Source organism: Artemia sp. Qi Xiang Cuo, chromosome 11 (genome assembly GCF_049724085.1).
Source record: "Artemia sp. Qi Xiang Cuo chromosome 11, ASM4972408v1, whole genome shotgun sequence".
Classification (NCBI taxonomy): Eukaryota; Metazoa; Arthropoda; class Branchiopoda; order Anostraca; family Artemiidae; genus Artemia; species Artemia sp. Qi Xiang Cuo.
The window spans coordinates 11,194,201-11,222,078 of NC_142804.1; the positions used below are offsets into that span (position 1 = coordinate 11,194,201).

The 27,878-nt window shown below is 35.2% G+C and overlaps 1 pseudogene; it reads left to right on the plus strand.

Annotated features, from left to right (window-relative positions):
• The first annotated feature begins 16,422 nt into the window (after positions 1-16,422).
• Positions 16,423-21,856, plus strand: LOC148946631 (uncharacterized; annotated as a pseudogene).
• The last annotated feature ends 6,022 nt before the right edge of the window (positions 21,857-27,878 follow it).

The following is a 27,878-nucleotide window of genomic DNA, read 5'->3' on the forward strand; positions in this document are numbered from 1 at the left end:
TTACTATTCACGTCATAGCTCTAATATAAAACTATGGCGACATTCATTATTTATCTAGTAGGGTTTTAGACAAGGTGATTCTAATGATGTACTTTGGTTTTGATCTGACTCTATTTTTAGAAGTTTTTGGTTTTTATATTTCTTAGCATTGGACTGATCGTCTCTTACTAGGTTGCTAGCTACTGCTGAAACCCGGATTCACATATATAGTTATGAGAGGCAAATCTTACCACTGGTATACGACTATGATTTATGTACAAAAATCCAATATCTTTGAAAAGACTGCAGTTTGAAAAGACATAAAAAATGCTGTTTTTAATTGTAAACTTTATTCTCTCTTAGAAATGATTTATTTTAGTTACGAAAGATTTTTAACCCAATTAGTTTTCTTTAAAATGAGCCACTGAACAACTCTCTACGAGGTTCCAGTGCCAAGCTATCTGTGGAAAACGAGAAAGAAAAAAAGAAAAAAAAGAGAAATATCCCGTTAGGCAGAATGTTGTAGTAGCTGCCACTTTTATTGATTTTCAAGCCAATATATTTCCCTTGCTGTTCAAGACAAGGGACAGAAAGTTTCTTATACAGGTGTTTCGGACAAGGCAGTTCTAATGTTGTACTTTTTGTTTTGTTCTGACTCCATTTTTTTAGGAACTATGGATTTTTATATTTCTTAACATTGGACGTGATCGTCTCTTACTAAGTTGCTAGCTACCGCTTTAACCCGGATGGTTATCACTTAGGATTTTCAATCCTCTGATCTGAGTTCAAATCTTAATACAGGCTTTTTTATAGCTTGTAGCTTACTTATACAACCATTTAGGTTTCTGCCGTAATTCCTTCTTTTCAAAATTAAATTAGTTACTATGGTTTAGAGTTCCTTCTTTACCTTATGATTTATTAAGGAATATAATTGGAATTACAAGGTATATAGGGAGTCCTTTTATTACTTCAGTTACTAGGGGCTACAGTTCGTTCCTTAATGAAATTTGTTATTCCATTGACTGTCTTTTAATGTAATTTTATTACTTCAGTTACTATGGGCTACAGTTCATTCCTTAATGCAAAAAGAACAAACTCAAGCCCAAACAAACTGAACCCCGTGGTCTATTCATATTATCTTCATTATTTTAGTTATGATGTAGATCAAATGAGTTTCTTTTTTAATTATAAAATTTAATAGATCTTGCTTTTAATTCAATCTATTAATAGTTATACCCGACGGGGAGTCGAACCCCGTTCTCGCAAGTGATAAGAACTTCGACATTATAAGAATTTCGTTAATAAACAAAAAATTATATAGGGAATTCGTCTTGTTAATTACGTGATACCCCTGGAACCACCACATATCAGTTACTATGGGCGAGTCATCGTTCTTTACTGTAATGTTTAAATTATAAAATGTTTTTAACCCCATTAATTTCTTTTAAAATGAGCCATTGAAAAACTCTCTACGATGTTCAAGTGCCACATTGTGTGGAAAAGAAAAATAAGATGCCTTTTAGGCAGAATGCCGTAGTAGCTTAACTTAAATTGGGAGATTTTGGGGTTTTTAAGAATTGATTCCATTACAACTGTCTCTTGCCCATGCAAGTACGGCTCTTTAAAATCTTTTTAAATTTGATAAATTTCACTATTATTTCTAACTTTTTGTAGTTCATACAAAAAGTTAGAAATAATAGTGAAATTTATCAAATTTAAAAAGATTTTTTCTCAAAAACCCCAAAATCTCCCAATTTAAGTTACCCAAGTAAAGAATAAAATCACCCAAAATATGAACCTGAAAAGTTCAAGTAACCTACAGATCGAGCAAGACTCAAGCCTTCAATTTAACATAGTGAAATAAATGTATCTAATTATACATTGTAATTATACTTTGTAACAAACATCGTAAGAATCTTTCCCACAGAAAATCAAACAAGTAAATCCGCCCTTGTGTCGCCAATAAATGCAATAAATATCAGTTTGACCAAATCTTATACGACAGCCAACGAACAATGTAATTTGAATCTTGAGAGCTCGGAATAACAAACTATCAAGAGGGCAAAGTTTATTATACAAAAAATAGTCACTCAAGATGCAAAATATCCTTGTTGCATTGTAATGGTAACTAAGTTTAGAACTAGCAATCTCAATGTAATTAAATCGTATTATCTTTTACCAACTCTCACATAAATAAAATATAAGTCTTCTGAAAATTAAGAGACACCCTGCTAGCAAAATGTTACAGTGTAAAACTGTGTTCGTTCCGAAAAAATTTATAAGTGATATCTTAAAAGTCATAAATTAAGCGACACCCTGCTAGCAAAATGTTGCAGTGTAAAATTTTGAGTTGTTAGAAAAATTCCAAAGTTATATCTTAAAAGTCATAAACTTTAATTAAACCCAAGTAGCCCATTGGTGCAAGCCGGCCAAATAATGATGTAGGACAAATAATGCAACCAATAAGAATTGTAAAATTTACTTTTAGCAACGCCTAAACGTAACCCCCGGCAAAATTGAAGAGGATAGATAGTTAGGACTTAGCAATTTTGCGGGAGTCTTGTGCCAGTCTTGTTGCAGTCTTGTTTTGAGTCTATTTTGAGTCTTAGAGAAGTCTTACGCGAGTCAAGCCTGCAAAAGACTCATATGAATTTCATGTGAATCTGTTTAAAATAGACTTTTGAGGAAAGTTATTATCCGTGAATTAACTTTGGTGTCGCTTTACCCCAGATGACAACTTTGTAATAGTGCCTTTTATTGCAAGTGTACTGATATACCGAAGCTCTGCAACAACTATGTGAGTAATAATAAATACATTACTTTCTTATTTTATTCTCTCCATGTTAATATTTCTCGAGACAGACTGTCCTTGTGGCTCCACTCGCTCTTAAGGGAATCTGAAGCTCTTCTATCTGATTTTGATCTAGTATGGTCATTATTGCAAGCTCCCTATTTGAACCGCTAGTTTAAGCTCCCCACACACGAAGTTCTGCCTCCTCTCAGGTACACCACTTGTGAACCACTAACTAAGAGTTTAACTAGATTTCCCCATTAAATTAATTAGTTGATAAAAGAACAAATAATTTTTATTAGAAATCCACTTATCAGAAGGTTCTTGGAAGAATCCAACTAGAATCATTTTTACATAAAACCCCCCCATTAGAATTGGCGCGGTCGGTTTAAAGGAGCAAAGCATAAGGACAAAAAAAAAAGATTATTGAGAAATATTACGCATAGGAAAAAGTGTGACATCTTGTAGACTTATAATTTACTTGTACATGCTTTGAAAGTTTTATTTTTCTCGCATGCTTTTAAGTTAAATATTTTATTAAGACTAGGTCCAATCAAAACAATAAAAAAAATATAATTTAAACATTTCAAATTTAAGATAAAAAAAACCAGTGCCGAATTTTTATTTACTTTGAAAAAAAAACCAAAATGTCGTTGGATAAAAAAGAAAAATTATTAAATCAAAAAATCATTGCCAAAACAGTGGAAATTTCAAAATCACTTCCTTCATATAACGGTGATGCAGACGTAGACGAATTTGTTATTCAATTAAACCAATTCGTAGAAGTAACTCAAACGGACTTAAAATCATTAGTAGGCATGTTGTTAATGAGACTTAAGGGACAGGCATTAACATTCCTGAAGCAAATAGAACAAACAATAGGGGAAGACAAAAACCTCCCGATAAACTCAATTGAAAAGTTGCTAAAAGCGTTCCAAGAAAGATTTGATGAAACCAGTTCAACACACAAATTAAAGCATGGTACGGTATGTTTTAATAAAACACAAAATGTTAGGTAATACCTACACAAGATAATGGTATCCATTGAGGCAAAATATGGAAAAGAATCGGGTCCTTTATACGATAAAATTGTACTTAATGCTTTCATGCAAGGATTAAGCCCCAAACTATACCGAATGTTAATATCAAAAATATTCAAAAATTAGAGCTAGCAGTTCAGGAGGTAGAGAGAATGATTGAAATTGACTCGATTGTGGCAAATCACAACAAGTCAAGAATAAATAATGTGGAAAATTCAATTCCGGGACAATCACGAGGGATTCCCTCAAGATTTTTTCCAAGAGACAAGTCACCCAAACCGAACCAAAGTAGGTCTCCAAACCCTACGAGGCAAAGAATAGTATTTTTTTTACCCACAGATACAGCAAACTACGTACAGAACCCCCCACTTATATGCTATGCATGTAATTAACAAGGACATATCGCCAGGGAATGCCGTACTAAAAACAAATATACACTAGCAACCCCAAGTTTTAATAATCGTTTGTTCGGGAGAACAAACACAAATGCCAATGGGACAGGAAACTATAGAAATAACCCCCCACGTCTCCCATCGTTCCGCAACCCATACCAACAAGGATTTGCATATTCGAATCCATCCTAATATACGCCTCCCCAACCGTATTCCAATCCTTCACCCAACCAAAAAAATAATTATCGGTTCCCCAACGCAAACACGCGACAAAACATGTACCAATTTAATTCACGAACGGCGTATCCAACTAGGTTCAACAGGAATACAAGCGATAACAGAGGATATTTTTTCCCGACGGGAAATGAAAGAAATTTTTCGGGAAATGAAAGAAATTTTTCGTCAATACAAAATGAACAAATGCCGCGAGCCGTCGGTACAAGAAACTTTAACCCACGCAATAATACGTGGCAACCAAGACAATCAAATGTCAATCAACTTCGAACTTCCCTAACAAGTGAAATTCCCACCGCACCCCAACCTCAAACGCCAACTTATCAAATAAACGCTCAGGGAAACGAATTAGGCCCCCAAGAAAATTAACCGGGACCCTGGAGGCCAGTAATTTTTATATTTCCCACCCAGTAATTGCACCTTCCTTGAGTGATTATAGTGACATATTGCCTATATTAAACAATTTTAGTGTTGCAAGTATCAATTTCAAAGCGTTAATAGATTTAGGTGCATCAGTTAACATAATAAATTTGAAGATATTTAATAAACTCCCAATATATATTAAGCGACGAAACAATTCCAGTATTCCCAGTTTAACTAGTGTCACAGGTCATAGGCTGGAGGCTATAGGCTCCATACGTTTAGATGTAACAAAAGATAATAAAATCTTTCCTACAAACTTCATAATCAGCAAAAATTTCCCATATGAGGCTATAATTGGTGCTAATTTGTTAAAATCTAATAAGGTGTTATTAGATATAGCAAATAACAGGCTCGTGTATCCATACGATTCTAATCTCCAACGCGTGGAGAGAGGGGAAGCAACAGTAAATAGAATAAAATCTTTTGTACCCTATCTCTCGTCTCGTGGGAGAAAATCAAGCAGCAAATGGATCGAGTCAATAAAAGCAAAAATGGTAAAAATGTAGGAACATAGACAAACAGAAATAAAGAAAATAGTTGAATTATCGAATGAAATAGTAAATATAAGTACTATTGTAAGGGGAAGGGACATGGGTTTACCTTTGCAATCAACCATAAAAGCGGAAGACTTGACGCAACCAAATCATTTCATATGACAAAGGAGAAGGTTTTATTTGGTTGACTAATACACACGAAAATGATACAATCACATTAAAAAAGGGAACATGCCTCGTTGAAATACAAGTAATTTCTGAGCACGAGCTAAACAAAAAGGGAAAACTCCAAGGAAAGCTTAGTTAATAGTATTGGTAATAGTAATCCAAAGAATAAGTACCCCCTAATAAAACCCCAATTTTTGGAAAAATTTAAATTAGATCATATCCAGGATACGCAATTAAAGGAAAAATTATGTGAATTGCTCTGGAATTTCAGAGATACTGTTTCTACATGCGAGGAAGATATCGGGTTGATACCTTTCTATGAACATTGTATCCAAACCACAGGGTTGCCCGTAGCTAAACAACCCTATCGCATTCCTCATCCCTACAAAGGATGGTTAAAAAATAAAATCCGCGAGTTAGAAAGAAACAATATCATACGGCCAAGTATAAGCCCATATTCAGCCCCCGTTATACTAGTACCAAAAAAGAACAAGGACCTTAGGCTTTTAGTAGATTATAGAGCCTTAAATAAGCAGGTAGTTAGCGACAAATTTCTCCTGCCCCGAATTGATGAAATCTTAGACTCCATTTCAACCAAGAACAAAATTTTTACATCTCTTGACCTCACGCAGGGTTATCATCAGGTTAAGATAGCAGATAATGACGTTTATAAAACGGCTTTTTCGACAACGGAATGTGGCTCTTATGAATATTTGAGAGTACCCTTCGGACTCAAAACTAGTTCAAGCGCATTATGTAGACCTCTGTTACACTTATTACGAGGTTTAGAAAATATTATCCATTTTGTGGATGATGTCATTTGTGTGGGAGAAACACCGGAAGACCATTTAAACACATAAACCAAAGTTTTCGATAAATTCAGAGAGGGTAATCTGAAATGTAGACCTGAAAAAGTAAATTTGTTTCAATCCGAAATAAAATTCTTAGAAATGATAGTGACCCAAGGTCAAATATCACCGGACCCTGAGAAAATAAAATGTGTAGAGAATCTCAAGCCGCCAAAAACTATGAAACAATTAAGAGGCATTATTGGTTTAACCAGTTATTTTAGAAAATTTATACGCAACTACGCCCAAATCACAAAACCCCTAACAGATCTAACCAAAGGGAATTCCCAAAATATTACATGGTCGCAGTAAGCTCAAACTTCATTAGACATTCTCAAGAAAGCTCTTACTTCGGAACCAATATTAGCGTTACCAGACTTTGAAAAAGGAACATTTGTGGTTACCACTGATGCTTCAGCTCTAGGTATCGGTGCAATCCTTTCCCAATTAATCCCCGTGGAAAACAACCCCGAATCCCAACAGGACCCCCCTCAATATACAGAGAAAGTCATATGCTATTCAAGTAGAACTCTAACGACAGGCGAAAGAAGTTATTCAGCAACGCAATTGGAGTTATTATCTATAATTTATCACTTAGACAAATTTAGATATTATTTAGTTGGTCGAAAACGTAAGTTGCGTTCGGACCATAAAAGCTTACAGTATCTAAGCACATTCAAAAATCCAACTGGAATCTTAGCTAGATGGATAATGAAAATCCAAGATCTGAATTATGAATTTGAACATGTGACCGGTAAACAAAATGCCCCCTGTGATTTCCTGAGTAGATACCCTGAGAATAACCTTTCGGATAATGAAACTAAACAAATAAATGCCATTAATCCCTGTAAACGAAAACACAAGAAGAATATACCTAACACCCTAACAGAAGAGAACGAGATTACTCGTAGCCCCTTATCCCTAGCCAATATTAAAAGGAACCAAGTTAAAGATGAAATGTGTATGACTCTCATTAATTATTTTGTGAATTCTGATAATCTCCCTGATAAGTTCAAAGCCCTGAGACGGGAAATAGACAATTTTTATTACGATTTGGACAAGGAAATCCTTTGCAGGATGGTAACAGGTGAAACGAATAGAAATCAAACCTTAATAATCCCTGTATTCCCCCAAAGCTTAATAACACCTGCCTTCTAATTCTTTCATTCAGAAATAGGTGGATACCTTGGCGTGGCTAAGACCTTTCACAAGTTAAAACAATATATTTATGTTCCATTGGCCTTAACAAAACCTAAGGATTATATAAATACGTGCGAAGCGTGCAATTTAAGGAAAAATCCCCAAACGTACCCAAATCCTCCGATGGGAAGGGTAACAGTAGCAAGGTTTCCCTTCGATATCGTATCATTCGACCTATATGGTACGAGTGGAGGATTACCTGTTTCTAATAGAGGTCATACTTGCGTTCTTTCAGTAATAGACCATTTTACCGGCTTCACTTTTGCCAAAGCATTGAAAAGTCAGGGTGCATATGCCACAAGTAAAGCGTTAGCTAAAATATTTTTAAAATTTGGTGTTCCTCACCAGGTTATTAGCGACAACGGAACTAACTTCGTTTCTAAAGTAACAAAAGATCTAATGAGTTTCCTTAAAATCGAAAAATTGTTAACCTCTCCCTACCATCCCCAAGCTAATGGAAAAATTGAAAATAGGCACAAAATATTTTCCAATGTTTTAAGTATTTATTAAAAGGACAATGGAAACGATTGGGATCAATATCTACCTTACTTAACTAATGTAATTAATACGGCATACTCGGAAACGGCTAAAGAAAGTCCATTTTTTCTTTTGTTCGGACGCGATTTTAAAATATTTTATCAAGAAATTATAGAATCAAGACAGTATTACAATAGTTCAGAGGACTATAAGCAAGATTTTATAAATAAGATGAGAAAAACCTACAAAATAGTTAGACAAGAGTTAGAAAAATGTAAGATGAATCAAGAGTTGAGGAATGAATCCAAAATCAAAGGGAATATAAATTTTAAGGTGGGCGACTGTGTCTATCCGAAAAATGAAGCTAAACTGGAAGGCAAAAAACTTTCCAATAAATATTCAGGACCCTACAGAATAATCAAAAAATATGACAACGATTTTACTTTTAAAATGATAAATCCAGAAAACGGGAGAACATACAAAGCACATGTAAGCCGTATGAAAGGTGCCAAATACCGCGTTAAGTGGGCAACCGAACCTTCATCTTCAGATTCATCAAACGCGGAAAATCAATTTCCTAAGTCCAGGCTATCCGAACTAAAACCCTTTAATTTCAAACAAAACTATTTTGAAAACAATAGCGAAGAGGAAGATTTTGAAGAATTTTTGGCCATGAAAAACCTAGTCATCCCAAAAAGAAAACCCCTGATACCCATGCCCGCAAGAACCCCAAAAAGCCCAGAGAGTTCATCCTCAGAAAGCTCGGAATAAGAATTGGATTATACGCTATCGCCAAAAACTCAATTTTTCCCCGATAGAATTTCAACCCCATATCCCCCCAAGAGATTTTCTGATGACATGGTATCTCCAGCAACCCCAATAGAAAGACCCCTATCACTACAAGAGGAACTGAACAGAGCTGTGGAAACCCCAGGTACAAAAAGAAGAAAGACTCCTCCCAGGGATACAAATACAAAAAGCCTGAGAGAGGCCATGGACATTATTAATTATCCGATAAAAACAAGGCAAAGTACGTTGCCTTGGACACAGGAACAGCCTGAAGATGAAAACTTGGGACAATATCATCACATAACGGTGTCTAAAATAAAACCCAAGGAATCCTACTCCTGGAAACAGACCATGCTACGAAATACACCTCACCCCCGGAAGATATGGCATTCAAGCAGTGGAGACATTCCCCAAAGGTATTTGACTCCTCCAAGAGTTCCCAAAAATCCTTCAACTCCCCTGAAACAGGATTTCAACGCGAGGAAATGGAAGATAAGCCCTCTACCTCTACAAGAGACGAAATATACGAATTAAGGGCAGGAGATACCCCTCAATCTCAAAGGATCGCCCTCGAAAGACCAAATAATGAATATTCAGATACTAGCTCTAATGAGTCCGACGATGAATCAGATCCTGACTACCCCCAGAATGCTCCACAACAAAAACCGACTACTGCCGCGGCCCATGCGAAAGCCGGCTAAAATTAAAGGGTCAAAAATTCCTATTAAAACAGTACAAGAAATTTGACCTAATCTCTATGGGAAAATCAAAAAAGAGTAAAACGCCGGAAACTGAACAGGAAGTTACAACGAAATCTGGCAGAATAAGCAAAAGGCCAGACAAATGGACATACATCTAGGAATAAAATACCCCCCCAAAAAAACTTATAAAGCACTAGTAAATCGAAATAACAATTTGAAAAAAAACCCTTGAAACAAGGGTGTATGAGTAAAATATTACAATGAAAGATATCCATGAAAGATCGAGAGAAGTTAATAGTCAATTTTTCCAGACAAACTAAATCCCGGCTTGGTAAAGCGCCCCGAAGATAGAACAAGAACAAGGATTGTTCAAACCTTCCTTCAAAAGAAAAATATCTAGTGCAACCCCGTTACTGACAGAAAAAAATGGATCAACTATTTCAAATACGATCAAAACTTCTCGATGACTCGGCACAATTAGTAGAAGAAAGATTGAAAATCGAGAATATGATAGAAGCCGCACTCAAATCCCTGAGTGACGTGAAGGCTTCCCAAGAAAGAATGAACAAAAGAATAAACGAGATTTTAGTAACTAAACAAATGTATAAGTTGATTGAAACCCAGTTTATGGAAGTTAGAGAACAGACCGCCAAAATCCAAAATGAAATGGAATCAATAAGCGACGACCACGCTTATTCGAGGGATATAATTAACCCGATAAGATTCTCAAATTGCAAGTACCATATAAGAAAATGCATGACATGGGTAAAAAAGTACAAGATTATAGAAAAAATACTGTGCTGTCTACGACGATTACGGTACAAGAGGCCCTGACGCCTCGACGAGCCAAGATTTTAGATTTACTACATAAATACGACCACTTAAAAGCACAGAAAGAAATAATTCAGCTTCAACAGGACAGCTTAGAGAAACAACTAAAGGAGAACCACGCCGAAATCACCAGAGAACTACAGAAACAGAAAGAATTCTGCTCAAATTTAGAGAAGATAGTTGCAACATGTTTTACAGTTGAAGTTAACCTACCCCTCAGTCCCCATCTGGAAAATCTTCTTACTAAGAATTAAAACGAAGGACCATCCCAACCCGTATACTTTGCAATTCCAAATCAAGCTCGTCATCACCACATAAAACCCTAAGTGGAAACAAATCAATGGAATCCTCCAATAGATAATAATATAATTACGAGGAACCAGTACCCTGACGCCCAAGAAAACGTTACTACGGGCCACAATTCCCCGGAAGTCCCTGCACCATAAAGTATACCCAACACACAATTACTACCAGAAATACGGACATCTAGGGAATATCAAACGCGGGAATTAGTTGAACTCAAAAGAAAGAGGTAAAAATATATATTTCTACGAGGAAAAAAATACATTCTATAGTTTCCGCTAGCCAAGAATATAGTGTTTACCCTAATACAAAAAAAACTAAATAAACTAAATATAATTACAAATTCACTCGATAAGGGAGAAAGTGTCGGTAGATAGCCATCCTAGCCTTACCCGGGACATGATAAACGTCATCTTGGGTAGCTCCCCCCGCGCAATAATAAACCCGAGGATCACAGAGGATCGCTTCGGTGAGACGATTTACCTCAGGGCACGGGGATCAAATCCGTGTCCTGGATTCGGTCGTCTATCGATTTATAACCTCAAACACTGTGATGCAAAATAACATTTAATTATCCAAAATCTCCTTATTAATAAAGTATTCGGATCGGCGCTTGAATACTCAACTTGGCAACCGATCCAGGGAGCCTTCGGTGTGTGGTTCCTCCAAAGGCTTGGTTGTCTGTATTTGGATGTTCGATAAGCTGAGAGTTCCTCAGAATAGATTCTACCCTTTCGAAGATCGAATTTGTAGGATATTTTTTTTTCTCTCAAAAAAATCTAATACGGGATCAAAGAATACGAAATCTAATCAAATACGGAATTTCAAAAGGTACCAAATTTAATCAAGAGAAAAGATGACCGGAATTAACCACCACCCAAATCTGCCGTAAAGGTTATAGAATACCAAACAACTTAAAATATTCAGTCAAAAAAAAGTATACACGTGAGTTATTATCGTATTAATCACCCAGCTAAGAAACAATTAGGAAAACAGGTAATTAGCGGCAACATAATAAGCAAGCTTATCATGGTTACATAGTTATGATTCCAAATGTGTACATATATATACTCGAATCATAATATATATATGTCATATATGTAACAAGAAAAATAGTTGACCTGTATACCGTCAAGTACTACGATAATTAACCGAATTGTAATATAGGGCCTCTGTCAATCTAAATAACAGAAGCAGGCCTCAGTCATTATATGAACTGAAAATTTTGCCAAAAAATTAACTAAGCAAAAATAATTACAAGTAAAAATTGTACCTTTTCTCGATAAAATAGTGAATATTTATTCCACGTATAAAATGTGTGGTGGCGTGAAGATTAAGTTATCAAGACGAGGCCATCCTCAACCAGCAAAATAAAAAGGCTTCATCTCAGTCTTTGAATAAATCCAATTATCCAAAGAAACCCCCCCCCCTTTACCCCCAAAATGACGGTCTTGGTGCATAAATTACAACCTATAGAAATGTGATATAATCCTTAATAGAAGGCATATCTGCGGATACAAGTAAAACAACGAGAGCGGCGTAATTATTAAGTCATAAAAATAGGCCCCTCGATAACCCTAAAAAAAAACATATGAAAACCAAGAAGGGAAACTTTTATAATCGAACCTCTTAAACAATTTGTTTAGTTGAATTTTTGTAGTGGCGTAGTCGAACGCTAATTAAGATATCTTTAAGCCAGGTGTGATAGAACCATGAGTAAAATCAGTTCGACAAGTAATCACTGTAATCATTCGTGCAGATTAAACAATTTCAAAGACAAAATAAACCTTCCTTAAATAAAAAAAAATATGTAAAATAGTTAACAAAATTGTAAGATATCGTACCTGCGAGTCGTAATTAAGACAGATTAAAGCAAAGAAAAAAAGAAGAAGCATTGATTTATTTATTTTTTTTACTTGAGATGGCCCTCTATCGAGGAAGCGTTTTGCTATCAAAAATGGTGGTACCATGAACTTAATTCGTGGCCAATGTCTAAGCTAATTAAACCAGTAATTGTATAACTATTAACAAAAATAGCTTTGAGGTACAATCGCTAAGTGAAAGATAAAACAATCGCAAAAAAAAAAAATTATATCAATAATTTTAGCGGGAAATTATCTTAGAAAGGGCGGTAGCAATGGGAAATGGAACCGCATGGCTGGGATGGTAAAGAGTGGCGAGCCTTGCGATAAGACCATTCGCCGATGGTCCAGGGATCAGTTATACGCTATATGCATACATAAAAAAAAAAAAAAAACGCGTATTGATTAATATTTCAATTTTTGATGTCAACTATAGAGAATATGTTTCCCTAATAGATAATTATTGTACTATAAATTAAAATCGTAACTAACGAGAGCTAAATAACACCTTAGTTTTGCAATAATTAGCAAAAGCAGTGGAAGGCTTACAGCCGATAGGCAAAGGATAAACAATCATCAAAAACCCTAAAAATTTGCAGCAATAAATTCAACCAATATTACCTTAAGGCGAGGCAAACTCTACAAAAGAACCGCGCAATTAAGGTATAATAAATAACATGTAACAAAGGATTAACAAAAAAAACTTTTTTCTAGCCCAGACAGTTTCTTAACTTGGAAAGATTTTGAACCGTGATTGGAAGATAATCATGATTAGTAATACCAAATGCGAACCCAATATTGAATAAAAAATTATTCGCTGACAATCGTTCAGTCAGTCCTATAATACGCATATATATATAAGACAATTAAATTACTAAAATAGACTGCCAGAAGGGTAAAACATAAAACCAATCATTTAAATCCTAAAAATATCAAGGATTGCGGAAAAATATTTAAAGAAAATAAAATATGCCAAGGCGTATAACCAAACTAACGTCTCATTAACAATGGCGGATATTATTCTGCCTCGAACGATAAACAATAGGCCTCAAAGGAGAACATCCGCCGAAATGTAAAAAAAAAAAACCTGTTTGCTAACCAAAATATAATAAACTGTAAGAAATAGTCAAGTTTCAGCCTAACACTGGAGTAGGAAAAAGAGAAAAAAGAATAATAGCATCCTTTTGCAAAAATGAAAAATGAGATCAATATAATTTTGCCTTGATACGGGCTAATACCCAAACTTGTTCACAGACCAAATAATGTAACGATTAAAAAAAAAAGAAAAAAAAATTATTGCATACACCTGTAAGCAAAACAGTACTTAATAATTTTTACTAACCTTGTGAACAGTCATGAACTTTAGCTCCTACTAATCCCTATTCCCCCCAATAAGGAATATAGTATAGTAAATCACACATATTTACAAGAGCTAAGTTTTGTCCACTAAGGGAACAAGTATCCCTAACTGAAATTAGTGGAAGTTATAATGAGCATATATATGGATAACTCAAGGGTAATTTCTAATGTAACCAAGCGAAAGTTGAAGCAATAAAAGAGATCAAGTGTAGATTTTAACACCTGTAAAGTACTCTTTCCCTTTGCTCTGAAACATGCTTCAAAGACCCCAAATCAATTAGATAAATCATCGAAATTTCTCCCTTAATCAAACTCTTACAAAAGTATAACCTACTAAAGATTCTCGCCATAAAGTGCCAAATAAAAATACCCCCGGATCCATCATTCATGTTATCAACCACTTTATGTACCCCCCCCCCCCTTAGTCGTGCGGCATCTTAGTGGCATTAAGGTATGGCATCAACGAAATTATTTTAATTTTCATTTGGGAAATATAAAGGAATTAAATTCATATGGCTTATGACAAGCTACGAAACTTTAAGTAATACCGCGCTAGATAATAAATATCTCTACCACGTGGCGTTAACTCCGCCACAGGAGAAGGACGATTTGACACCTTAAAAGTAGATAAGTTACACTTCAACTCACTTAACTCCCATTAACTAAGAATATACAAAGCCGATGAAAGTAATACTTTAGTCGCGTCACGGCTAAATGAAATATCAAAATAAATGAAAAAAAAAAACATTACAGCCTAATAGCTGAATTTTGAATAAATTAAAAAATAAGTCTATATTTTCAAAAAAAGGGCCTTAACGAAATTAATTGAAACTGTGGATATTTAAAAAAAAAGATTGTTTAAAAAGAAAAATTTGCCTCGTCAATCATAGATTACTTAAGAAAAATTTTGTAAATAAGGGATCAACAGTTATAGAGATCGAATGCCACAACAAATTATAATAGAAAACTTTAGTTCCCTCAAACCGATCAACAGATATCGCACTAATTGAAATATGCTAACCTTTAATATAATACAATCCTTTCCTTAACTATTCAAACTCGAAAACCCACTCAGACCATATAAAATATACTTTTGGCAAAAAAAACCCAGTAGTAGTACCTCATTTACTTCGCACGGTAAAAAAAAAAAATTCTTTTATAAACAAAGCGAAGCATACTTTTAGCTGAAAAATCAGTAGTAACATCCCTCACACTTCGAATGTAAAAAAAAATTTTTTTCTCTTTCGGCAATTAATAAAAGCTCAATATACATGGCAATTCTAATTCATAAAAGCGAAATAAAATAGTCAGCGAACAATCCCACGAAATGCTCTAGAAATGGAATAAAAGCAATAATTCAAATGTCTATATAATATACGATAATGAAGATGGATCAACCCCCAACCATGGGAGGTTAGGGCCAAGGATTAGCATGATGTACATTATCCCACCATGCAATCACTTGACTTTCACCCTCTGTAAAAAAAAAAAAGAGTTACATGGATATGAGACTGGATTGCACAACAAGACGTTGCTTGGCAAGTACTACAACGGCCTAGCCACCAAACTCCTTAAACAAATAGGCCCACAGTTGTGGGTAGCGGTGGCCACAGGGGAATGGCAATGGTGTCATTGTCTTTCCGTTGCCGTTCCCATTTGGTCCTGGCTCTCTATGATTAACAACTAGGAAATACAAAAGGCCAATAAGCAACAAGGAAATAAGTGACAAATGAATGGCCCCTAAATCGTGGGAAGCTGGGGTCAAGCGGAAATGGCGGGTGGTGTCTATATAACAACCCATTTCCGTTAGGGCCTAGCTCTTTAATGAGAAACAACCATGTAGTTACAAAAAGTGAGCATCACATAATGAAAAACTACGGTTTTGAAGTTGGAAAAAACTACCCTAAAACAGGGGGACCCGTTGGTCAACTGTTGTGATCTATGGTGTGTTTATTCCATTGGTCATTAGACTTGGCTCTGGGACTCTAACGAGAAACTCAACAAACCTCTTCATAGAAATTAACCCACAAGAACTACCATAAATCATCTCTACCATAAGAAAATAAGGTGACGGCAAAAGTGACCGTGAAAGAATATGAAATGAAGTCTGATACGTGGGGTGTGCGTTGACGAGGCGCTGGAACGCGAGTGATTTAGTTTCATGTTCGGGCGCCGTGCCGGAGTATTTCCTACGAAGATCAACTCAAATAGGAAAGGAACCCAAGGATACCAGTGAAAGTTAAATACCATAAATTAGAGGAGCCGGCTAAAAACAGCTAAAAAATAATAACAGATATCATCGAATTGAAGGCACCTAACTAATCTATTATTATGCCTTAATCATTATAACCATTTTTATATTAAGTTAAGTTATTTCACAATTACTGATAAATTTTACATAAGAACACATTTCCAGATACGGTGTGTAACTAACCCTCAGCCACGGGTTAAGAGAAACGCCGAAACACGCAACCATACGGTATGTTGCTTATATTAGCCTAAATCTAGTAGAATAATCAAAAAACGTAACCATGATAAGATACCCAAGCAATCAACAATTAAATAATCGTAGACGAGAAAATGCAATCTTATGGAATCTTAAGATAAGACATAGCGTAGAGAATATTAATGCTCCATTAAGGGAATGGGGACTTGTTGACAATTTAATGAAAGAAGAGGAACTTATTAAAGCAGTAGAAAATCTTGACTGTCCAAAACTATATTATCTTCTAAAGTCTCGAAAGACAAGGTTGGAACAAAGAGTGATCCTAAGACTAACGGCAAGCCTAGTGCTTTATAATTTTAGTGCACGTGCGATGACAAGAACGCTAGAGCACACTAGACGAAGTGCCAATCTGGCCTTCCGAATCTTAGTACAACAAATCCCATCAACAAGGTATAGCTCATTGTCTAAATATATCGCTAACAATATTTGGTACGATCAAGATGATAATAATGTAACTATAATTTGGCCCATTAAATTTCTCTCCATATTAATAGACCAAGGACATATGTTGAAAGGCGAAAGCATTCTTAAAATCTTATACGTCAATTGTGTAAATAACACGTATCTAAATCCGATAAACCCTTCAATGGGATCCGCAGTTTTTCAAGTTACCCCAAGAGAATATAAAGACAAAGAAAATAACCCTGAATTTCTTCCAAGAAGATGAAAATTTTGGAAGAAAAATAGTCCCTGGGTTAGACATAATCGTGCGTGAGCAACTATGCTGTTGCCAATCACACGTAAATTTAAGTTTCTCTATAGTAAAGATAATAAATGACCCATCGTCTTTATCTCAGTTGTGCCGGAAAATCATTCGTCAAAATATGCGAAGGAAGGACACAACCACCACTTTGGAAGCCCTGCACCTTCCAAACCAACTATTAGTGTATTTAATGAACCTCAATATACCTGAACACGGTAAAAATGACATAGTATTTGAACTTCAATTTCTCAGCCCAAATATTTCGTCATGGGAAAATTATCGACTCCTCGATATGCTTACATCCCCAAATCCAAAGGCGGCACTGCCGGATTATGCACCTATATTGAAATTAAAACCCCACGACAGCGGAAGAAACTGTATTTATAAATAATCTCGTTAAAATGAATGATAAAAGAACCCTATAATATTACCTGAAGCGTTATAACTATGAAAATCGATTATTTTCACAACTTTAAAAAAAAACCAAAGGAAGTGCATTATAGACCAGTAATATATTAATATTTATAAAACTATGAATCCGAGTAAATGTTACGAGACCTAAGTACATCATCAATATATATATTAAAAAAAAATAATAAAGGTAGTTTTTCGAAAATCTCTGTAGTTTTAAGCCTATAAAACGACCGCAAAGTCGTTAAACTAGACTACGGAACTTTAGGGTAGCAACTATGTTCGAACACACAAATAGCCAGGTGCAAGGTGGCACCGGTGAAAAAGCAGTTCAACCTCAACCTGAAGTTACCTTGTTTTTCACTCAAAATTGGTTAATATGGAGCTCAGATGACTCGAATTACGGTCGAATGAATAAGTACCCGATGTATTGAGGAAATGCCAGTGAAAAGGTAGTTTGACCTCGACCTAGAGTGTACCATGATCATAACCAATCTTGAAAAAAAAATTATTAACTAGACAGAGATCAATAGAAACTACCTTCTTTTGGCCATTGTTCTGAGATGTTCTGAAAAGACCAAATAAAGAAAAGGCCAAAGCAATTATTGATACGGAGTACATATGTATCAGACATGCAAAAGAAAATGTCATATACTCGGCTGCAATGATCATTGTGAATAAATCAGGGGAAGAAGTCTTCGCGAAAAAATGGGACGTTAAGTATGATTTAAGAAAATTTGACGTAAAATCTTATGAGTTCGGTCTAAATCTCGCAAACACCCCAAAATATCGGCCAGCGAGATGAAATTTAGGAATAAAATATAACTGTAGAAAGTGAAAATACCTCCATTTTATTAAACATGAAATTAGGGAATTACAAAAGCAATATAAAATCCAGTACTGGTATGTTAAAGGTCTCTACCAGACAGCTTTATTACTCCTCGACAAATGTAAAAAACAAAAATTAGTCTACAAAATCGAAGGAAATCCAAACTGTGTAAAATATCAAGGGAAACATGACCCCCTCCAAGAAATAAAATATTATAAACAGTACCTATATAATCCAAAGAGTGTACTATATAGAGCGAGAAGAAATGAAATTGTGTTTAAAAGAATTAAAACTTATCAATCAAAATCAAAAGTAACCAAGAAAACAAAAAAGCTGAAACAATCAAAATAATTAAAGTTAACTCAATCACTCTTATGTGAAAACAATCAAATTCTTATGTGAAAGTAATTAAAATATCTATCCCCCCCCAGCCTAAGAATCAACAGTACGATAACCATACAATTTGTAGTGACGAATTGTACGACCACGAACCTTAATCTCATATTGTTTCCTTTGGATGACGAAAATTATCAAAAGAAAACATAAATACAATATCATTAATACCTTGTTTTCACCTCTAATGAAAAAGAAAGAGAACAAATAATAAAAATCTAAATTCTCGTTCAATTATCAATCATAAGAAATGTTCCTGTATAATGTCTAATGAAATATTAATTCCAGAAACAGCAAAAAGGATGTGGATAACAAGGATCATAACAATCTTCGTTTCCCAAACTATAGCCCAAGATATCGTAAAACATTGAATAATCTTCAAACATGAAAACTCACTACTTGCAAGCCCCAATTCTTGGAAAATGTTTATGAAACTGGATCACAAACCGTTTGAAACTCTATTTCAACAAGTAATGAGACTGGAGAAAAACAACGATGACTTAAAGGAGTCCATATTCCAATTCTTACGATCGGACAAAAGCTTGCAGGCCACGAAAAACATGCACCACAAGGAAAATACAGGAAATCTACCTCCCATTCTTCCCAAACTAACGTCAAAATTCAGAGTGGACGAATTTGACAAGCAAATGGCAGAAATCGACAAAGCTCTGGGAACTAACAGTATAGGAAGCAGGAGAAAAAGAGAGTCTCGCGACACGAATGGATCGTAAAACGAATACACAACGGCAAAATATACTACCGATCCTTTTTTGGCAACTTCTAAGAAGAAAAAGCTCGCTGATGGGAATTATGCCATGCTAAATGAATTACCGAGCGTATGGACCTTCCTCAAGGAATTATGGCAAAATCATGCCAAACAAAATATTACAAAACAAATATTATCAAAACTCACGAAGGAAAAAGACTACAGACAAATTATTAACCTAAAGGAATTAAAATTCTCAAACACACAACAAGATGATAAGAATAAAAGTCCTACAGAAAGAAAAGGAAAAGACACCAAGACAACCGCGCCTACATATGAGACCCCAGTGAGAGATATACAATCTTCAATGTCAGAATTTACAACGAGCACAACCACCGAAATGAGCGCACTTAGCAAGAAAGCACCTAGATATTTGACCACACTAACTTATCTAAGACCAACGATACTTACAAAATGGACATGGTCAACAGGACCCATGCATTACAGCACCCAGTCGATTGGAGTATTTACTATAGGCTTTAGAGCAAGACTCCCGGCAAGGCATACCGAAATACAAACGATAAAAGTACAAGCGATTCAACCAGTGGAAAAGAAAAATAAAACTGGGAAAGAGGAGGAAGACGATTACCCACACAAGAAATGTTGGACAATAGACGATAAACGTACTTGTGCTAGATTAGCAATGGCCGATGAGCCAGAAAAGGAAGATATTGAACCATTACCGGAGCTAAACGAGAAAAACGCTCTAAGAGTATCGATTCACCAATCTTTCCTAATATTATATAGACAGAGACTGCAAGCACTATTTGAATTATTCAATGCAGAAATACAAAAGTTAAAACAAAGTACCACGAGAATTTTCGAAGTATTTTTTCGAAAAAGCAAATATCGAAGATCAGCTAGTTTAATACAAATCGTGGGAGAATTAGCCTCACGATTGTTTGGGCTTCCAACTGAAGAAGACCTAAATATCCTAAGGGACAACGTAGGAAAACTAAATAACGCCATGAACGTGACCTTACATGTCCACAAAATACAAGCCAGTATAACCAATTACCAGAGAGACAAAATTGAGGCAATCTCGAAGACAATATCAAAGACAGTAAATATAATGAATTATTTAAAAAAACGAAGTAGATCGTGTGATTACCGATTCAAGCCTCACCATGGTATCACTAGACATAGTGACAATGTCATTACTTAACCTGGCAACTGACGTTAGCAAATTTGAATTAGCATTATTTGCCCTTACCGGAGGAACCTTGTCGTATGACCTAGTGGATCCTTCGAACCTAAAAAGTATCTTGGATGAAATAAAAACACATTTAATGTTCGGACTACATCTACCAACAGAACCGAAAGTAGCAAACTTATTCCACTATTACACCAAGCTGAAGGTTCACATCACAGAAATAAACGAACAATTATTTGCAGTAATAACAATCCCGTTAATAAATCAACAATCAATATATGACTTATATAAGATTTCTACGTTTCCAGCCAACATAGGTAGAACTAATTCGTTCATGACTATTACCCCCGAAGCGGATTACCTGCTAGTCGATCAAGATAGGAGGAAATATGCCTTAGCAAATCCACAGGACCTCAAGGAATGTGTAGCATTCAAAAACCTAGTATGTCAACTAACACTACCCATTTATAATGTAAAACCCGGATCATGTATGTTGGATATATTCTTAAAAGAGACTCAACAAGAGGAAATTCCAAATTCATGTGAAGCACTAATAGGTAGTACTAAACGAGAAATATTTATTCATCTTAGAAATGATCTATGGCTATTTTCTGTTCCAATAGAAACAGTCGGGACTATCTCTTGTTATAATAACACAGAAAGAATCGATCCAAGCTACAGAACCGAATTACTACTACAGGATGTAGGTACGATAACCATAAAACAAGGATGCCGACTGGTAACTAAAGAAGCCACAGTACAAACACCTCTGATAACCACCAGCACGAATATAATAAGCCCCAACGTGGTCAATTTCAAAGCAGTAAATTTATCGTATACGATTCCTAACATTAAAAATGAAGAAGTAAAAACCAGAATATGGTCAAAAATGGAGAATGTCAAAGGAACTTTACCACTAGCAATACTAAGAGAAGCCTTAGACTTTCAGATTCCCCTCTTCATTAACGAAAAGTAAAAATTGACATATGTAGAAACTAGATATGGACTATTCTCAAAAAATTTTTGGTGTAATATCCTCCTAACAGTAGGACTCGTGTTCATGATCTCTCTAACTGTAAGAATGTTATTGAACCTAAATTACGGAAGAGTGTTGAGAATGACGCGTAGAAAAAGAGCAAAGTCAGATCACATCGAACCAAGTGAGATGCAAAATCTAAACCCGGAACTCCCTGATAACCCTTAAGCAAAAAAAATAAGGGAGGACATAATCGAGCGAATGGGAATAGAGGTCCTCATTCGTGCCATGTCCAGACCCAAATTCTCACTTGATTTTTTTTTCTGTGCAAGCCCATGCAGCTGCAAAGATATATTTCTTGGGCAGCGTGGACGCGCATAAACAATAAAGATTTGAAAAATTTATAGTAAATCGAGACCTCTAATAAAAAAAAAAACCATGTAATCTAATAAAAAAAAAACCATGTAATCTATCTCGCAAGTAGTAGCAGAATAGAAAACTAAATGCTAAAATAGATGAGTGTTGAATAACATTTAAAAATGCATTGAATATAGAACATGTGCAAAATGCACATGTGTACATGTATACATATAGTCACCAAGTCTTGAGATCTTGTAGTGTTATTTTTTTTTGTAAACATAATCATTTGTCCTATAATAACTTTGCTTATATCACAGTAATCTAGTGATTGCTGCAAAATACATGTAAAAGCATGAGAGTTGCCCTTAATTGCTCTATCGTCGAGTTTAACTGTACCCATACTGAAATTGATGTTATTCATATGTCTAATCACGACTATTATTTATAAAATAGTCCCCGCATGGTATTATGTAAGTTGTATATTATTGCTGTATGTGTTGTAACTTGTGTAATTATAAAGAACATATGATTCTGCCCAGATATTTATATTCTAGGAAGCAGAGTAACCAGTGCAAATTAATTATTGGTGTACCAGCAAGCAACACGGATACAACCCAGTAGCATCTACTCTCATCGTTCGTCAACCACCGATAACTACTCGCCAAGAAAGTCCCTGAAGACAATATCCTGATGACATTCCAAGGCACCCAAGCCTAGTACCAGGTATCATCATCTCAAGCAATATTGGCAAACCAAAAACCCCACATAAACGTATATATCTGAATCAATAATTACCTAGAGAACCACCCCGACCGCAACGTCGTAAAACTACGGAGAGACCGTCGATAACTATCCTTAGACGGCAGCGGCCTTAAGATTTAACGTTTGAAACACCAAGAATAACCCTAGGGTCAATCCCTCAAAGATCAAGTATCTTAAGCCCAAAATCAGAGATAATATGTTGAACCAACATAAAAAACTGAAATTTGACTCTATCCAGTCATTATTAGATGTCACAAAACCAATCCATCCACCATGAGAAGAACCAAACATGATCAATTTAATGGGAAATATAAACTATAAGTGCTAGAATTCTTTTCCCAAAAGGAAGTGTTCAGAGAAGAAAATCAACCAGTTATCAATGTTTTAATCTCCATAATCAAGCCCTCAATGATTATGCATCATTTAACCGGGAATCAAAGACAATGCGTCGAGCCAAGGCCCTTAGATCAAGTTTTGATCCTGCCATAGTTAACGTTAAATGTAGAAACACAGCCCATAGTCCAAATAAAATATGGACTGAACGTGAACAATTTACGGGAAACACAGACTGTAAGAGCATCAACTTATCCCAAAAACAAAAGTGTCCAAGAAGAGAGACCAAGTCAAGAGATAAGGTTACCCATTTCATGTTATACAGTCGCCAATAATTATAACACTTGTAAACAATTAAAGAGGAACTGAACGTTAGCAATCTACGGAAAACACAGACTGAACTAGCATCACATTTTCCCAGGATAAAAAGTGTCCAAGAAGAGATACCCAGCCCAGCGATCAAGATACCCATTTCATGCAATCAATTCAAAGGGTTACGTACCTAGGGTACAATTCAACAAATCTACGACATCAACCCCTCGTATACGACGTGACAAACCACGTACGGACAATTTTATGCGTGTAGTCGTACTTGTGAAAAACAAACACTTATCCCTAGGAACAAGTGCCAAAAAGCGAAACGCCAAGAAGACAAACCATAAACAATTAGCCAACCTAGTAATTAATTGAATGGAAGCCCAAAGTAAGAGTGATAACGTATGTGAGTATTATAGACACATAGAATGATGGAAGTAAGTGTGAAGTCTTAAGTATCTAACTAGTAACTTTAATAAATATTGTTAAACTTATCATAAAACAGATGAAAATCAGTGCAAGCTACCTTATTCCAGTGTTGCCATCAAACATTAAGTTAAAAATGTTAACGTGTGAAATTGTTTTTTCTCCTCCGAACTAATTTTAATTCATACATATCAGTGTATTGTTGTTAGATGTTTTAGATGTAGTTAGATGTTTTTGATGTCAAATAACCATCGCACAAATATAATGTCAGGTGGAAGTATAAACTAGCATTAGAAGTAGCGAATATGTACCATGTTAAATAATAAAGTAATTACAAAAGCGGAACTTAACTAGTTGGAGGCGTGTAGAAGTATTAGCACGTCAGGTGAAGGAATTTTAATATTAGGTGAAGGAATAATAATATAATCGTACCTATATAGCATAGGGTGGAAGTATGGTCAAGTGTAAAAAAAAAAAAGAAAGGGGAATATGTACAATTTTCCGCGATAAGATAATCATATCAGGTGGAGGAATTTTGATATTAGGTGGAGGAATAATAATTATCATGTAATCATATAATCTTATGTGTTAGTCATTAGAGACTCTTTGGCCCTTGCGCCAAATAGAGTGAGTAGGTGATGGACTTTAAAGTAATGTTGTTATATATATAATCTAATAGAGCAATCAGGGATTTGTAAAAAAAAGAGTAGAATAAATTTTACCAAAACAGAGCTAATTCAAGTACTAAAATAAATTCTTTTAACGAAAAATCAAAATTTGAAAGTGCAAAGAGAGTAGCTTAACACAACGATGAGGACATCGTTAAGAATGGGAAGGATGATATGTAATGGGATCAATTTTCAAAAACCCCAAAAATCTCCCAATTGAAGTTACCCAAATAAAAGTAAAAACAACCGAAATATAAACCCAAAATATGAACCTGAAAAATTCAAGTAACCTATAGATCGAGCAAGACTCAAGCTTTCAATTTAACATAGTGAAACAAATGTATCTAATTAAACATTGTAATTATACTTTGTAACAAACATCGTAAGAATCTTTCCCACAGAAAATCCAACAAATAAATCCGCCCTTGCGTCGCCAGTAAAAGCAATAAATATCAGTTGGACCAAATCTTATATGACAGCCAACGAACAATGTAATTTGAATCTTAAGAGCGCGGAATACCAAACTATCAAAAGGGCAAAGTTTATTATACAAAAAAATAGTCACTCAATATGTAAAATATCGTTGTTGCTTTGTTCTGGAGTATAAGTTTAGAACTAGCTATCTCAATGAAATTAAATCTTATTATCCTTTACAAACTTACACAGAAATAAATTATAAGTCTCCTGAAAATTAAGCGACCCCCTGCTAGCAAAATGTTACAATGTAAAACTTTGTTCGTTCGAGAAAATTCCAAAGTGTTATTATAAAAAGTTATAAATTGTAATTAAAGTTACAAGGTAGAACTTCGCTTTATTAGAAAAATTCCAGAGTGATATCTTAAAAGTCATAAATTTCAATTAAACCCAAGTAGCCCATTGGTGCGAGCCCGTCCAATAGTGATGTAGGACAAATAGTGCAGCCAATAGGGACTGTAAAATATACTTGTTAGTAACGCCCGAATGTAACCTCCGGCGAAATTGGGAAAAGTAGATAGCTAGAACTTAGCAGTTTTTGCGCCAGTTTTATGTAAGTCTTTTCTCAGTCTTATGCAAGGCTATTTTCAGTCTATTTTGAGTCTTAGAGGAGTTTTACGCCAGTAATTTATATTATGTGAGTTTACTCAAAATAAACTTTTGAGAGAACTTTTTTGTGAGTGCATTAACTTTTGCGTAGCATCGCTCCAGATGACAATTTTGTATTAGTGTTTTGTATTACAAGTGTGTTGATATAACCGAAGCTCTGTGACAACTATGTGAGTAACAATAAATACATTACTTTCTTATTTTATTCTCTCTATGTTAATATTTCTCAAGTTTGTTAGTCCTTATTGCTCCACTCGCTCCTAAGGGAAACTGAAACTTATCAGCCTGATTTCGACTCAGTATAGCCGTTAATATAAGCTCCCTACAGGTACTCCTAGATTAAGGTCCCCACTCCAGAAATTCCGCCTCCGCTCAGGAAGGCCACACGCGAACCGTTAGCTAAGGGCGTGGCTATTTCCCCATTGAATTAATTAATTGGAATCTCCGTATTAGGAAACATCAGAAGATATAAGTACAGTCAAATTTTCAAAAGAAACCCCCACAATTTAATTTTCAAAAGAAACCCCCATTAGACAACCAGCACAACAAAAATGGAAAATATACTTAAAACTAAAGTAAAACTAAAGTTGTTGAACGGAGTATGAGGCTCAGTTCGTCGTTCAAAGAACGACGGTACTAAGAACGAAGAACGGCATTTCAAAGAATGGCTTATAAGTGAAACATTTCACAGAACAGCAAAAACGAACGGCTTAATTTGTAAAACCGAGGATTTGATTTCCATAGAACAACGAAAACGAACGCAGCTATTGATGTTTTGATAATTTTAAACGTCTGATAAAGAAAGGGTGATGATACTCTATTTGAAGTTTGAACACAGAATAGAATTTTGTCAAATTAGGCACATGTAAAAGCTTTATTTAAGAGAGAGGTTTTAAAATTTATTTCCAGCGAAGATGTCAAAGTAGAGTATGCATTATGGAAGTTTCAAGCTGAATTTTTGTGCTTTCAGGAGGGATTCTTTTCTGATGAGGGGAGGGGGTGGGAGGAAAGGGTTACGGGGGAGGAGTCTTCCATGGAGGATGTTTTTGAGGGGGAAGGGACATTTCTATGAAGGGAGCGCCGGATTATTTAAAAAACGATCAGAAATTTAATAAAAAAAATAGTTTTTGCAACTTAAAGTAAGGAACGACAATAAAACATAAAACCGACAGAAATTATGACGTATATGAGGGGGATCGCCACATATTCAATAACTAACCCTATTCACTAGTTTTTTTTTAGTATTTTACGAAGATCGCTATCGTATTTTCACAAGGCTTTTTTGACTCATGGGTTTGTGATTCGAACAAAACTCGAATTGTAGCATGAAGAGCAAGGTATCGACTAGTGGACAAACTCCCTAATATACGTTATAAAACATACGAATATAGAAGTTCATTACGTAAGTTAATTCATAAGTTACATCAGAACAAAATTTCGAGAAAGCCATTTAGCCAAAAAAGTAAAATTAATATGCAAATTTCGTTTTAATTATTCATGTACGGTGAGTCAAAATATAAGCTGCATTAAATCAAAAACGTTCAGAAATTAAATAAAAAAAATTTAACTGAAAGTAAGAAGCAACATTAAAACTTAAAACAAACAGAAATTATTCTGTATATGAAAGGGGCTGTCTCCTCCTCAATGCCTCGCTCTTGACGCTAAAGTTTTAATCTGTTACAAAACTTTTTTTTTTTAAAAAATAAAAAAATTTGGTTAAATTAATAACATAACCTTGGTACCTCCCCCCCCCCCCTTAAACACCAAAAAACAATTGTTTAAATATTGTAAATCCATGAGAAACCACAGCTTTGCAATGTTTTATCTATAGCGGTCTCTTGCAAATAGCCTATTTGACCGGTTTTTCGTTACTGGTTGCCTTGTACAATAGTAAATTTGTTTCCTTGGACATGGCTGTACCCGGGGGGGGGGCATTTTAACACCCCCCCCCCCTACCAAAAATGAAATGTTTGTCTGACTTGTAAAAATGTAACAAAAATGTAGGTAAACAAATTTTGGTGTTTATGCATCATGCAGGTATACTATACAGGGCTTCCACTCTCGAAAATTCAAATTTGGGGACAAGTCTTAAAAATTTGGGGAGTTTTTGGGGAAAAGTCTTCAAGATTCGGGGATTTTTCAGGAAAAAACAAAATGGAATTTTGTTGCAAAAATTTGGGAGCCAAAATTGGTTTTAGCTTCGTTTTCAGGCTCAAGTAGGGCTTGTATCTGCGTAGTAAATCAAGCCTTTTACAAAATAGGTTTTAGATCCAGAGCCACAGCCCGGGATTGGAACCCATACA